Below are 16,456 nucleotides of genomic sequence, written 5' to 3'. Positions count from 1 at the left end.
TTTTATAAGGTTATATTAGTTTGATGACTCGAGTCATGAGTTTAATGGATTGACTCAGGTCATTTTTATGTTATTTTTTAATTGATTTTTTTAAAATCTCATCCTTTAATATTGGGCTGATTGAGGATTGAAATTCATAATTTATTTTGATTTGCTTTTCATTGGGTTATCTCTGTTTTATGACCAGGATCGTGATTTTGACAGGTAAACTCGGATCGCTTTTTTAGGTTTTTTTTAATTAGTTTTATTTTTCAATTTCATCTTTCAATACTAGGTTGATTGAAAATTAGACTTCATAATTTAATTTGATTTGTTTTCTATTAGATTATCATAATCTCACAACCCGAGTCATGGTTTTGATATATTAATCCATGTTAATCAAATTCAATCAAATATGTTATTATTTTAATATTAGAAAAAGATATCATCTTAAAATTATTTTTAATCAAATTATTTTTTTACAGGTCGTGTGAGTTGTTTTTGGTCCCATAAAATCAATCAGGTTATATGAGACCAATCTTCATATGATTTAATTTTTTTTGCTAGAAAAAATATTAATAATATCTGAATATTGTTTATATTTTTTAAAAAATTTAATCCAACCCACGGCATATCACAAATCAATAATATAGATGATTACTAAATAAAAGAAAATTTCTAAAACAACAATCCCACTTCTATGGGGTGCTACCCACGAAGCTGAAAATATTGTTGATGGAGATCACCCCGTAAATAAATGGTTAATTTCCACGCGGCAAGTAAAAAAAGTTTCCTCATTGGATGAACCATCCACGTGATTGCGAGTCAACTTCTACCCCGACAAGTGGCTTATAATGGACCTGAGGTCTAAAAACAATGTCCGGAGACAATTTTAATTATATTTGTCTCTCCTCCATGTAAACGCAAAATGAATTCAAAGAATTACAAACAAATCTTTCTCTGATATCTTGATACCATTTATTTTCTTTTAAATTGTGGCCCTACCTCCATTATTTTAAACACACACAAGAACATGCTTTTTATAAAGATTATGTACCTGGTAATTGTTTTTAATAATTATAATGTAACGTGGATAGTTTTTTTTTTTTCCTCCAATTATAAGGGTGTTTTCAAATCAATTTACAATTTCAATTGAAACTAAATACATCTTACACATTGATGTAATGCATTTTAAAAAATTTAATAAACTTTGGTGGAGAATTATCTCAAGATTTGAATTCATAAAAAAATGGAGCAAAATTCCTTGGTCACAAACAACCTTTTAAAATTCCTTAAGCATTTAAAAAGTGTTTTTAAAAATTTTTAATTTTTAATTTTTTTTATGATTTTGAATAATTTTGATGTACTTATATTAAAAATAAATTTTAAAAAATATTATTTTAAAGTATTTTCAAACAAAAAACACATTAAAAAACAATCTCTACCACAATTTCAAAAACTATCTATATAAACACAAAACCTTTAGTTGAATATTTTGATTTTTAATAAATACATTTTCCAGGACATCCTAGTTCCTCTTTTTATATTGGCACTGATTATCCAGCTTGAATTTGAACGGTCATATTTGCTACTTAAATTGTTTGATTGGCAAATAAAATTCAATCCTTCACTGAAAGTTTCAGCATTTTACCTTCTTTTACGCAAAACTTTAGAAAACAAAGCACAGAAAGGCGTTTAAACAATTCTCTAGCCTTCGCCGCTTGTCTTATTTACAAAGCATGCTGCTCACGTGTAAACTCCAGTTTTTCTGGGTTCGCCTACCACTTGATGAAAGCTTGCAAAATAAAATAAACCACTAGGCTTTAAAATTGTTATAATATGAGTCACTATTGAACGAAAAAACATTGTTGTTGTTACGCTATTTTTGACCCAATGTTTGATAAATTTTTTTTTTTTAAAAAAAAAGAAACAATGAGGGTTTTTTTTCAAAAAAAGGAGCGACCATTTTCAAAGAAGATAGATTTTTAGGGTTCCTTCTTTTTTCTTTAGCCGAGTCATGGCTAGGCCGAGTTTCAAAACACCGTTATCTACCATAGTTTTTCAATTTATGTGTTGATAAAAATTGGACGAAAGCTTTTCGATAGAGATAGAAAAGAAAACAGAAAAAAATTAAACTTTTATAAAGACAACTAGATTATTGCAACCATCTACCTCCTTCTGTTTTGAATATTGAAATAAAATTGAAAGGAAAAAAGATGAAGGTTAACCATTCAACTAGATTTTTGGTAAAAATGAAAAGAAAGATATGGATTCGAAGAATTAGAAATTTTAAGAAAGTAAGGATATGAGATATTCTTTCTATCACTTCTTGGATCAATCCCTCAATCCTTGCATGCTGAGAGTTCTTTCAATATGCTATATTGATGATTTATTTTCAGGCATTAATTTACATTAAACAAGGGAATTAAGTTGAAATGTTTTAAATTATTTCATGAGTAAATATCAATAGTTATATATTTGATTTACCATTAACATCTATAAATGTGAAGAAAAAAATCGAATTGCTTATTTATTCAGTTCACTATAATATTGCAATTCAATGACATTTTCTAATTTCTCATAGCAGTCAACTTCAAACTCATTAGAAATCAATATCTTAACACAAACTCAATGTTATATATTTTTCTACCCTGACCATACTCTTCAATATAAAATACATGTCCATTTATAAAATACTTGTTATAGCACTTCACCTTTCTTTTAGAATCTAAACTTAGTAAATTCAAAGTAACACTAGCATTCTCTTTCAATTGATAAACTTGATACATAAATTACAACTATTAACATTTAATGAGAAATGTATAACAAAATTAAGTATCCCAAGTGATAAGAATAATTAAACAGTCTTTACAAGTATTCTAAACCACGTGAAAAATTGTTTATTTTATAATTGAAAGATTTGAGTTTCAGTTAGTTATGAGTTTTTGAACAGTAAAAATTGATGATGTTGCCAATAAAGAATTCAACAACCTATTAGTTTATTATAGTATAAGAGATAAATTTTTCGAAAGAAATGACATGTTAAGTATTATACTCATTGAATAAAAAGTCTCAGTTCATCGCAGTTAAATAACACATAATTATGTGCTTGTATGGATTTTATTTCTATCAAACATCTTTCACTCATAATATTTTTTAGGTACCGGTCATCGAGGATGGGAGAATATTGACAAGTTCTTGCTCGAAGGCACTTCCCCACTGTCATCATGCCTTAGAACGCTGTTAATTCTTATTCTTAAGTGAGGCTTAAAATAGTATAATATAAATGTTGAGATCTCTTCAACAATATAAGCTTTACATATCGAAACCTCAACATGTGTCTTGAGTTTTACTTTTCTCTTAAGATTGAACAAGTACTTGTATAGAATTAAATAAATGTTTTGAATTAAAAAAAAGATAGAATTTCAATTACGATGCATGTATAATCTCTAATCTCTTGAATGGATACATATATCTATATTGGGTCGGGCCTTCAACTTTTTTCTCAAATGATAAATGTATAAGTAGATGCTTCATTGAGTTGAAAAACAATGGAGGGAATATCATTTTAAGTTTGCAGATTGTCTGGAATATATTTCTTTCAAGCCTCTCTATGTGTTGTGTTTGTAACTTGTTGGAGCATATATCTCTAAAGAAATGATCGATCTCCGTGAGTGCACCCCATATCCCCTTTGGTAATAAATCCCGGTAAGATAATGGAATGAATGTTTGTATAAATAAATGACAGTCATGGCTCTTCATTCCATACAATCTGCAATCCTCTAAACTCACCAATCTAGATATGTTCGAAGCATGTCCATCAGTAAAACACAAACTCTTAAGCCATCGGTAGACAAGTAATTGTGCATTCTTGTCTAAGGACAAACTTGCTTTGAGCTTTGTAATCCATGACCCATCATAAACCAACTCCATGTTTTTATAATGACAAAACATATATCCATCCATTCTAGCCTTCATGTTATCCTTTGACTTCCCTTTCATGTTTATAACCATGTTAAAAATGTTTTCAAACACGTTCTTTTCAATGTGCATGACATCAAGGTTATGACGAAGAAGATTGGTATTCCAATAAAAAAGTTTCCTGAAAATTCTTCACTTTATCCAATTACGAGTTAAACCAAAACCAGGAAACTTCTGCTTACCAGATTGAAAACCAAACACAATGTCATCATATTATGACACCACGTCATACAATTCTTCACTAAATAGTAGCGATGGTGCATCATTTCTTTCAACTCTACCAACAAAAAAGTTATTTTTATACTTGTGACCTATTGGTAAGAATCGTCGGTGGCAATAAAAAAAGATATTTTACCACCATTTGTTATTGTGAAGGCCTTGTTGTTTTCTATACAGTATGAACATGCTAATTTTTCATGCGTGATCCAACTAGAAATCGTTCCATACACAGGAAAATCATTAATAGTTGACATTAAAGTTGCCTTCATCTGAAAATTATGTTTCCTCGATACATCATAAGTAAAAACCTCGCATGCTTACAACTGCTTCCAACTCATTAATCAACAATCATAGACAAACATCTATATTCCAACCCAAACTATTAGGACTGGGTATGACCATAAGTAAAAACATAAACTTCAGCCTTATACAATTCCTAGTGGCAAGTTGTAAATCGTAAGTATTGTCAGCCAATAAGAATAGGAAGCATTAAATGACTCGAATGGATTGAACTTATCTGTACATAACTCAAGACGCACGTTCCTAGATTCCACTGAAAACCAATGATGCAACCTATTTAAATGTTCCTAAACTTCATCACTATGAGGGTACACCGTCACTTCATCCACCACATCATGTGAATGATGTCATGTCATGTATTCAACAATCTTTGGAGACATGAATAACCTTTGTAGTCTATGTGTGATTGGGAAGTATCTAATTTTTTATGTGCAACAAGAATCATTCTCCTACTAGTTCTGGGTTTATAACAAGTATGCCTACATATTCTATACTCGGTCAACTCTGTATTTTCAAGGCAGTACAACATGCAGAAGTTAGACACATGTTAATTTTTGGGTATCCTAGGTCAAGGGGTTTCATCGTGGATATAACAGTATAAAAGTTCTTTTTTAGCCTATTCCTTTAAGGTAAAATACTTTTCTCTCATTTCACAATTCTATCATAACCAGTCTCACTTAACTTATGATCTGACTTGATGATGAACACCTATGCAACGATCGATAATTTACTGTGATTTGGCACCCATCCCATAATGGTTCGTCAAAATATTTTAAAAGATTAAAAACATGGTAGAGTCTACATTAGGTTCTTTATCTGTGATTGGATATTCATCGGCACGACCCTGATTCATTCTCATCATATCCATAGTCATATTCCTATAAGAATTACGATTGTCATCTACAACTTCATGCATGTTTCTAGAACTAGAAGTTGACCTAGTCATCATTTCTACTATGGTCTCGTAAGGAACATATGGTTCTCTATGTGCAAACCAACACAAATATTTCTGCATGAACTTTTTTATAGAAGATGCATCATTACAACATCTGGATTGAGAAACTTTTTATTTTTACACCTCTTACATGGACATCTAATACCGCCACCACTAATATTTCAAGGATTAAATAGTACGTGATTAATAAAACCCTGAATCCCATTACAATAATCCATCTTAATCAACCCTTTAGGTAAATCTCGATACATCCATGAACAATCATCCATTACTTATATCAAATTAAACCTATATAAAATATTGATGACAACATGTATTAATGAATTATGTAAACTAAATAAATTAGCTAACATTGATTTAACTCAAACTTATTCAATATATTTTAATAGTACTTTTAATTCATTATCAATTATCCACATAAATTCAAATTTCTATATATTTACCAAATTCCTGAACTCAATAATAAAATTGACAAAATATAAAACATACTTGTTAAATAAGTCATTATTTATTTCATCATAAAAGACCTAAGTCACAAATTTGAAATAAATTTCAGCATTTTACAAACAAATATAATATTACAAAATCTCAAACAAACCCTAACATTTATAAATCATACATTTATACAACAAACTTCTATGATAAAAAGTTATAAAATAAGTAAACACTAAAACAAAATACATATATTACAAAAATATACAATAAAAATTAACATTTCAAAATGGAGTTCAAATAAAAAATTGGTAGTTTTTCTTACTTGAAGTGGAGAATCCTCAATAAAATTTGAACCAAAACAAGGATGCTGACAAACTAAGTGTTGGGGTGACCGAATTTATGGTGAGAGGTTGTTTTGTGATAAAATTAGAAGGGCAGGGGGTGCTATTTGTTTGTTGCAAAGCTGGGATGAAAAAGAAAAAAAGGGGGATCGGGAGAGTAGGGTCGCTCTCTAGATCATAAATTAAATATTATAGATAGATTTACCGATGAACTTCACCGACAAGTTAATTTTGTTGGTCATTATATCCGTCAAAATAACATGTCATTGTATATTGTTTTTTTTATTCTTTTTTTTTTCATTCTAATTCTCTTGATATATACTGATGAAATATTTTTATCGGTCTTTACCAATGGATACAGTAAAAAAATATAGTGTGAGTAAAGTTCAATGTAATCTACCGACAAAATTTTTCTGTTGATGTTTCTGTTTGTATCTGTCAATTTTGTGGTAGTGTTATTTATGTTAACTCTCTTCTTTTTTATATTTTTTAATTTTATTTCTGACTATATTTTATTTTTTATATAGAGTAAATAATGAAAAATATTTTCAGAATACTTTAAAATTTCTCAATTAAGCTTAATTTATTTACAAATTCATAAATTAATCTAAATTTCTAAAAGATAGAGAGACCCACGGTATCAAAGGGGTGTCATCTAATCACTCGCACGGGGCGTCTTGAAAGAGCAAAATGAAGGTGAATTCTTTTTGCTGGCGAAACTATCAAGTTGTAAAGATTGCAGGCTCAGGACAGATATTTGCAGAGGAAAACGCAAATGCTTCTTCGAGATAGATATGGGTTTTTTCCGCGTGACATTATAATCATTACCCTTTTGCTTGAATTATGCATTTTGATTGATTGACGTGCTCTTTTTTTTGTTTTGAAAAAAATATGAATTAATTTAATCAATAGCAAATAATGTCAGTAGTTGTTGATTTCATTTTTTTTCAAATAAAAAAATGCAAAATATACAAGTTTTGTATTTCTGTTTGTTAAAATTCTAAAGTAGAAACTGAAAATGATATCACGCTCTTTGGTATTCTAATATTGTTTACAAAACTACAAAATTTAAGCTATGAGTAGGCTATTTGATATGGTTCCGGTTAAAAAAAACCGATCTTAGTATAATAAATTTTATTTGACAAAAGAAAATTCATTAAGGTATCTTGAGGCTTTCATTTGGGTAAAAAAACGTAAATCAAGGTTAAAAGAGTTTTTTTTTCTAGTTTGACTTTTTGTTTTTTGAACCAATTTAGAAATATTTAAGTTGAAAGATGAGTTTGTTGACATGATAAAAATATTTATTAGATAATTTTAGATGAATAAATTCAAAAATAAATTTTTTAATTCAAAAAACTTCTACTCGAATTTCCACATACATCTTCATTGATTGAAATTTGGGTAAGCAGATTACTCATCATTAGCCTTTTAAGTGTGTCATTTTCCACAACTATATTGAATGGTTATATACATTTTGTACGCCAAACAAACGTGTCAATAAAAGAGAGAAAAAAACCCTTCAAAGGATTGAAGAAGGAAAAAAAAAACCTCCAAAATACATTAATTGCGACGGTGGTTCTCAAACATCACACGATCCCACGTCAAGAAGCATTTGGAGAGGTGAAACCAAGAGATCATGTCTTTCGAAAGCAGAAGAAAAGACGACATGTGGGGTCTCGCTCTCGCGCATCGCCCCTAGCCAAAATCTTGACTTGGGGCAAAACGAAAGATTGATTGGCTGTTTTAGTAGAATTGACTGTCCTTGTTCACTTGCTTCTAATTAAACCATGGCGGTTTTCCCATGGCATAATATGCTTGATCACACATATATATATCCATTGTACCGAGATTTTCATCTGAAAATGATTAGCACACGTCGACAAATACAACTCCTAAATCCTCATATACTCAATAATTTTCCATATCTCATGAATATAGTCGCACTCAACTCTCCCCCTTTTAGCACGGATCCACGCATGTAAAACACCAACTGACCATCATTATGTAGTAGCCTGGTTATAATTTATTACAGGACTCTATATTAAAACAAAAATGTAACCTAACTAACTAATTACGTACGTATAGAATCGAAATTGAGAATCAGCACAAAACTTTAAATGAATTCCGAACCCAAATAATAAATTTAATATAACAACATAATTTTTCAATAATAATCTTGAAGACCAACAATTCCACGACCTTAAGCGATGAGATGCAAATAAAGAGTAAAATCATGGAAGCCAGACTTTCTCATGCGTGAGATTTAATACAAAAAACGTGCCTGAATTTCTCTACTCAAGAATGCTGAATGCTGCTCTTCTTTGTTAACACCAGACGCAGGAGGAGAAATAAAGTCTGAGCTTTTATTGATGTGATGAGCAACTCCGACAATTGCATACAAAGGATCACGTCCAGGGCCTGAGCTCTTATCCTGTTTACTAGCTTTATTGCCGACACTGGCCCTTCAAGGACTGCCACGTTTGATCCTTAATCAAAACCATCAGCGACGTGGAGAAATCTTTATCGTTTGATTGCATGAGGGCATTTTAATTGAGGGGGGAAAAAGAACGTGAAAAATAAAGATACGTGGGGCCCGAAGTGAAGTGGACACACGTGCGACCAGCCGCCGGCAAAATAACCGACGTGACCAGTGAGGGCCACCAGAGAATGCGTGTGAGAGTGTTGTCATTTTGTGGATCCTCTCGAAATTTAGGTTTTTAACGAGTAGAGTTGAAGATATTGAGTATTTTCTTTTGCTCCACCGCAGCAGTAGCGGACATATCATAAACAGAAAAGTCCTGTCTGAAATTTTATTATTATTGTTGATGTGTCAGTGTCATTGTGTTGTGTCTGTCAATTTCTCATATCTTTTTTTGATGGATGATCTCGAGATCTTCAATATCTTGGAACCTGACAGCTCCATCTTGACGGTTTAGGCGGTTGAAGTTTGAACACTTCTCTCTCTTACCTTGCCAGATCAGAATTAGAGGCTGAAGGACTCTGCTTTGTGGAGACTGCCAGACTGGAGTAACAAATATATAGCATTAATGCTCTTTTTTTCTCTTTATCAAATAAATTAGTAAATTCCCTCCCGTTCTTGCGCAAATGTTTGGAAAATTTTATGGTGAAAATGAGCTTTACTGTGATATTTTATTAGTTTTTTTAGATTTATTTTGAAGAAAGAAATTGATATAAATAAAGGAGAGAAAATAAAATCTTTTATAAAAAATAATAAAAATATATTCATTTAAAATTTTTCACTCTTAATTGTATTTATTTAAAAAAAATAATGAGTCTAGAAAATAACTAATATTACACTAACATCGTAAAGTTTATATACTTGTTTATCAACTTTTGCTATTTTGTAATTAAGAGGTGTTGACAACTTATCTATGTAAAAGTATCAAAGTTAGTGATAAATTAGTCTTGATTCCTGCGCGTTGTTATGGAGCCAGACTATTTTTTTTTTTTTTTTTGTAAAATATTATACTCACATACTAAAATGTGGTAAAAAGTTAAAAAAAACATTAAAAAAATTAGTCATTAAAAACCTATAACCACGATAATCATGACTACGTCAATCCAAGATATCTTATCAAACTTATAGTCCAGATCATAATATTAAAATAACTCGATAGAAAAAAATAATAATTATACAACTTTTTTTTTTTTAACTTTTCAAACCCCTCACCCGAGTTACTTGACTCAATGCACTAAATATGAACAAATCATGATATTCAATTCTCAATCAATTAAATATTGAAGGATGAAATTATAAAAATAATTTCAATTATACAAGAGAATTAAAAAAATAGCATTGAAAAAAATAAAAATAAAAATACAAAATAAATTTTATTCTTGATTGAATGATGATATTAAAAAAATCAATTTAGTAAAATAAAACAAAAAAAAAATAAAAAAAATAAGATGCAACACATCCTTTTTTTCTTTACCAAATATCAAAGCGTTCCTAATCTGATTTTATAACTATAACAAAACCATTGTGAAAAGACCAGGAAGCTTATTGACTCCAAGCTTGAGATTTCTGTTTTTAAGGGTATTTTGATCATTTCATTATGAATTTTAATTGTTTATTATTTTTATATTTGATCAAATATCAAATTTTCTCTCAACTAATATTATAATAACGAAAAAACATGGTGAAAATACAAAATTACCACATGACACTATGTTTAAGTTTTTTTATTCCAAGGATATTTTCGTTGTTTAACTTCGCAATCAAAAAGAAAAAAACCTTATTTGTTCCTGCGAATTTGATAATAATAAATGGAAACTCTGAAAAATCTTTAATGTCATTGAAAGCTGATGAAATAGTAAAAGCACTGTTACACTTTTCCAGTAAACAATGATTCTATTTTATTTACACGACACATCAATTTGTATGAGAATATATACATGTTTTATTTGAATGCACTACGTATTGTTCTTAATTTTTTAATTCTATTTTTTATCAAGACAAATTATAATTCTAATTAATTTATACATATAATTTAGTCTTTTATATAAAAAGTCTATAATTAATAAAAAAAACCTTATAAATTATAGCTATATCTTTTAAACAAAGAACAAATCTAGATTCTAAACTTTACATGTAAACTCAGCATTCTGCATTCTTCAAGGGAATTCTTGAAACCTTCGTAAATATATTTACTTTTAAGCTAACATTTGTTTTTAATTTATTCAAATTCAACTTTGTTTTAACTCTAAACCTTTTGAATTCAAAACCACCACAAACATCGAAGATTCATCATAACGAGCTCTAGTTGAGTAGGCCTGTCATGGCAATTCAGGATGGAAACAAAAATAAAAGAAAAATAAAAGTGGTTTAAAGTATCAATCCATCATTACACTCACAGTCACTTATTTAGTTATTACATAAACTCTTTGAAGGGATTGTTTCTTTCTAACGCGAGGCAAACTTCCTTCGTTCCATTCAATACAGACAACTCCAATAGGACCACGACCTTAGCTAAAGCACCTCCAATAGTAGTCTGATTTTTCTTGCTTCTCTTTTGAATTCTAATCGAAGGTATTTTGGTAGTTTAGGAAATAAAATTCAAGGACAAATTAGCGATTATAGTTACAAGCCTGATGTTTTGTTTTATGATATATAGAGAATAATTGTTTTGTGTAAAATATTTTACATGAAAAAGATTTTAAGATGTTTGATAAATAATAAATTTTAAAAAATATAATAGTTTTAGAATGATAATGATGTGATGTTATAGCAATGATAAAGTAGTGGTGGAGTTGGAGGTGGTTGAGAGGTGATGACAATGAAAATAATGTGATGACTATGATTTGGTAGCGTGGGATGCGTTAGAGTATATGTTATTTAGCTAATCAAATTGTTACATATGACATTAACTTTATTTATACAATGAATATATTTTATTTATAATTTTATAAATGCATTCTTTATTTTTAATATTCTTTAAGTTTGATTAATGAGTCTAAAGTAAAAACGAGTTTTTGGAACAAAAATATTTCACAAAAAAAATTATAAAGTGATTATAATTATAAGAATTTTTGCATTGTTTCTAAATATTAATAATCAATGCTCTATTAAAACTAAAAATTAATCAGAGTTGTTGAAACTAATATATATTATGTTTTTTTTTTCTGAAATGGAAAAGTTGTTCTCATAAGTTGAGTTATGAAGGTTACCTAAAATTAATATGTAGGTACTTGTTAAATGATAAGAATTGATCAATATGAGGATTTTATATGAAGATATTATCTGTGTCAATGAAAAAATTCAATTGGCAGTTATTTAAATGTGTGTTTGACATAATAATAGCTTTTGCTCTAATAGTTTGAAAAAATAGGTTTAAAAAGTTACAAATTATAATTTTTTCATAATCAAGGTTTTAAGATAAAGTTTTTAGTAAAACTCATGCAAAATTGTAGTATTTATTGATTAATCAAATACTTTAAAAAAATATGAAAAAAAAATATAATTTCAAGCAAATTGTCAAACAAAAGTGATCTCTAAACTTAAAATGATCGTGACTACATGTAAAGTCAACATTTTGCCTTTTTCAAGGCAGTTCTTGCAACCTTTATAAATATATTTTTAAGCTAAGATTTGTTTTTAATTTATGCTTAAGCTATTCAAATTCAATTTTTTATTAGTTCTAAACCTTTTGAATTCAAAAGCACCACAAAACATGGGAGATTTATATAAATAACTATAAATCTATCAAAATGAGCTCAACTCTAGTTGAGTGGACTTATTAGAATAATGTAGGATGGAAATAAAGAAACAACAAATTTAACTTAATTTGATAGTTTAGTAAAATAAACATAATTTTGAATCTAATTATTAGAATAAATTGAAATTTTAACAAAAAATTATAAAGATCCTATTATATATATAGGGTGAAGGTTTTATAGCCATTAGATGTTGGAAAACCTTCAAATAAAGTATATAATTTTCAGTTTGGTATTTTTCTTCTTTGTTGTTAATTTATAGATTTTTTTTTTTTATATTATGACTTTTAATTTAATTAATGTTGTATTAATTAAGATGTTTTTCGTTTACTTAAACAACCTTGGAGGCTGTTTTTTAGATTGAAAATGATTGTTCAAACTTATTTTATAAAATATCATAGATTTTCACTATTTCTATGCAGTGTTATAGTACTATAATTTTGGAGCTTGAGAATCTTACTTTCTATACACACTATATGTCACTTCACTTCTATATCTCCAATCAATATATTAATTTGATTTGATTTTTATAGACTAGATTCATATAATAATCAAACTTTGAAGCTGAAGTACAATAGTTGGTGTGGGTATGCATATTTCATCCTATTTAGATATACAAACGGTGTGCTTGATTACAAATCTAGCATAGTGATAAAAAGCAAACAAAACAAAAAGTTGATTATTTATTTATTTATTTATTTATGAATCATCAAACGGGAAGTTACAAATCTAGGCTGTTCACTTCGACTCACCATCGGTAACTTGATTATTTATTTATTTATTTATTTATTTTTGTGCTAAGAGGGTTAGTGGACAGCCAGATCTTAACTTAGATTTCATAATAAATAAAGATCAATTACAATGTTTCCTATTCTTGGCCAGATCTACGAAGGATTCTCTTGAGAGAATATAATCCTGTATATATAAATAGAGATCACGGGAGCGCAATTTACTTGAAAAAAACAAGATCAGCTGCCAATGAAAATTCTATTCTTATCCATCAATGTAGGAATGTCAGACTAACATAATCAGATCGATTTCATTAAAAAAAAATAAAAAATTCCACAATTGTTCTTTCAGACTAGCTAGATGGAAGCCCTGCTGTCAGCTCGTACGTGGTTTGGCAGTTTAATTTGTATAGCAACAATCATTTTGTATGTATTTACCGTGCCTAAAATTGTTTGCCATGTCTTCAAGAACATAGGTTCAAAGATTAATTTGGATGTCGGTACTAGCTATATGAGTTGATGAATATTACATTTTTCAAAAGTGGAGCTCTTAGTTTCGTATCCCCACTGCCACAAGAGCTTTTATTAAGATTAACAAAACCAGAAAATTACCAAATATAAATAGAAACATTGATAAAAAAATTTCATCGTTAAATTGCGATAATCTTTACCGACAGAATTTTCTATTCTTATATCCATCTATAAACACCGGCAGAAACATTTTCTTGGTATATATTGAGTGAATGACGGAGAGTATCACAGTAGGATTCAGAAAGACAAATTGTGTGATAACGTGGTATTTTTAACGATATAATGACCGATGAAGTTACTCATAATTGGATGATTGCAATCGATTTCGAGCATTCAAACTCTGGAATTCGCGGTGATATTAGGCCAACAAGTACAAGATCAGACAACCCATATTAATGATAAATGTCGCGGGATGCACAACGTCGAGAATGACGAGTTTGCCTCCTGGGATGTGTTGAAAGGAAGGAGTTTTGAGTATAATCATAAATTTATGATTATAAGGTTCAGGAGTCACCACCTAATACTATGGTTACTAGGAAACCTATGATCTGCGAGATTTCGGGTAAGAAACGGGTTGTGCAAAGAGAAGACACATCACCACCAGTGCACCCTATCTAAGGTAAGATGTATTGTTGTTTGATTGTTATTCTAAGTCACATATTTATCTATTAGTCTTATCTAAGTTTCAAGGTAGATCTCCCTTTGTGAGGAAGTCTTTACCTTATCAAGGTAAATCTTAACAATTCTAAGGTCTAAATTTTAGCATCGTATTTATTTTGCACTTTGTATCTTTAATACTTGAAAGTATACTTTACAATGTAATTTTATACCCCTAAATATTAAAGTCTACATCTAAATCTCAACACTTTAAATATAAAATGAACAAAATGATTAGTGAAGGATTTTTGATATTTTAGCTAAACCCTAACGTATAATCATAAACAGGTTATGATATCCATTTTATATTTTAAAACATGAGAAATATGCAATTTTTTTTATATGAAAATATGCTTGGAAAAATTTTAGGATTCGGCCTTATACATGAAAACAATTTTTTTTTTGTTTTTTAAAATGAAAATTTATTTTTAAATTTTTTTATTTTTTTTGAAGTTTCGGAGGAAATCAGGTATTTTTAATATCGGGTCTGTATCTTACATTGTAAATCTGCAACCTGATATTATACAAAATTGTTGGAAAAACATGTGAGGGAGCCCACAAATATTTTTAAAATACCCTTTTGAATATATATATATATATATATATATATATATATATATATATATATATATATTTCAATATTATTATATTATATTATTTATTTATTAAATGGTATCTACCTAACCCAACCATCTAGGCTGGACCCATCGGGTTGGATCAGGCCGACAGATGGCCCAACAGACCTGACCTCCCTCTCTTTGTTTTTTTTTTTTTTTTCAATAGCCTAGGCTGAAACGGGTCCAGTCCAGCTAGGTTGGGCTGACTGACAGCCCAACAACCTATCTTTTTATTTTATTTTTTGTTTAGGCTGGACTCAGCCCATCCATCTAGGTTGGGCTGGAACGGGTCCATCTCACAGTCCACATGGTTGCTGGCTCGACCCAGCAACCATGTTAATTAATATGCCTTATACATGTAGAACCAACGTTCTGCATGCAATTGGTTGCCAATTTTGCAGCCAAAGAGGGAAAGAAGAAGGTTACTTGCAGTGAGGGGTGGCTAGCTGGTGGTTTTAGAAAGTCTGACGTGTTGGTGGTGGTGGCGTTGGTGGTGAAGGCGTGATGAAGGAAGAGGGGGAAGACTGGCCGAGATAGGAGAAAAAAAACTGGGGGGAAAAGGCTGATGTTTTCCCAACTTTGGCCTTATATTTCTTGATGCTTAATACATGGAATCCACCCGTATTGATAGGGGATGGAAGAGGGATAATTTGTCTTTTTTGGGGATAAATCTTGGCCCTTGATTCATCTAGGAAGGATCCCAACCGTTGGCTCAAAGATGCCATCATGGCCTGAAAAAGTTGTTATAAAAAGACTAGTTGGGTTGGCTACTTTGGGGCGGTGCCGCTGCGATTGCAGTATCAATCAGCCGGAAAAAACCATACCAGAGTGTAGTACAATGTTAGGCCATCATGGTGGTGTATGGTTTGTCCAATTTTGGTGAGAGACGAAATATTAAATGCCCCTAAAAAGTAGCCACTCAAGCAGCTTTTCCGGGTCAAAAGATGGGGGATAATGAACAATAACTAGACGACGTGTCGTTTTGGACTTTTTAGGGTTTTAATTTAGGGGTTTGGCCAAAGTTCAATTTGATCCTCCGTTTTTAATTGAATCCCTAATTAACCCTAAACTTCTAATTTTATGCAATTTTTCCCCTGTCAAACTTTAATGTCAGCCTCAGATTTCAACACCTTTTTTATTTTGATCTTTGGTTTTGGATGTATGCAAATTGACCTCCAATTGACCATTAACCTTTTTTATTTTTAATTTTACCCTTGATTTCAATCAATTGGTTCCCCATAATTTGACGTCTTTTTCAGAATTGTCTTTGAATGAGAGTTTCTTCAATTTAACCCTTAATTGACTTTAAAACTTTGATTTTCTTGCAATTTCACCTCTGATTTGAACAAATTAACTTTGTAAAAATTAAATTTGGTCCTCTTAAATTCTAAAATTCTAAATTAAGCCCAATTTGGGCTGTCAGACTTAATTTTTCATCTATTAAGTCCCAAATAAAAATAATTTGATCCATTTAGAGTA

Source organism: Populus trichocarpa, chromosome 6 (genome assembly GCF_000002775.5).
Source record: "Populus trichocarpa isolate Nisqually-1 chromosome 6, P.trichocarpa_v4.1, whole genome shotgun sequence".
Taxonomy (NCBI): Eukaryota; Viridiplantae; Streptophyta; class Magnoliopsida; order Malpighiales; family Salicaceae; genus Populus; species Populus trichocarpa.
Note: the sequence above shows the minus strand (reverse complement) of the source record.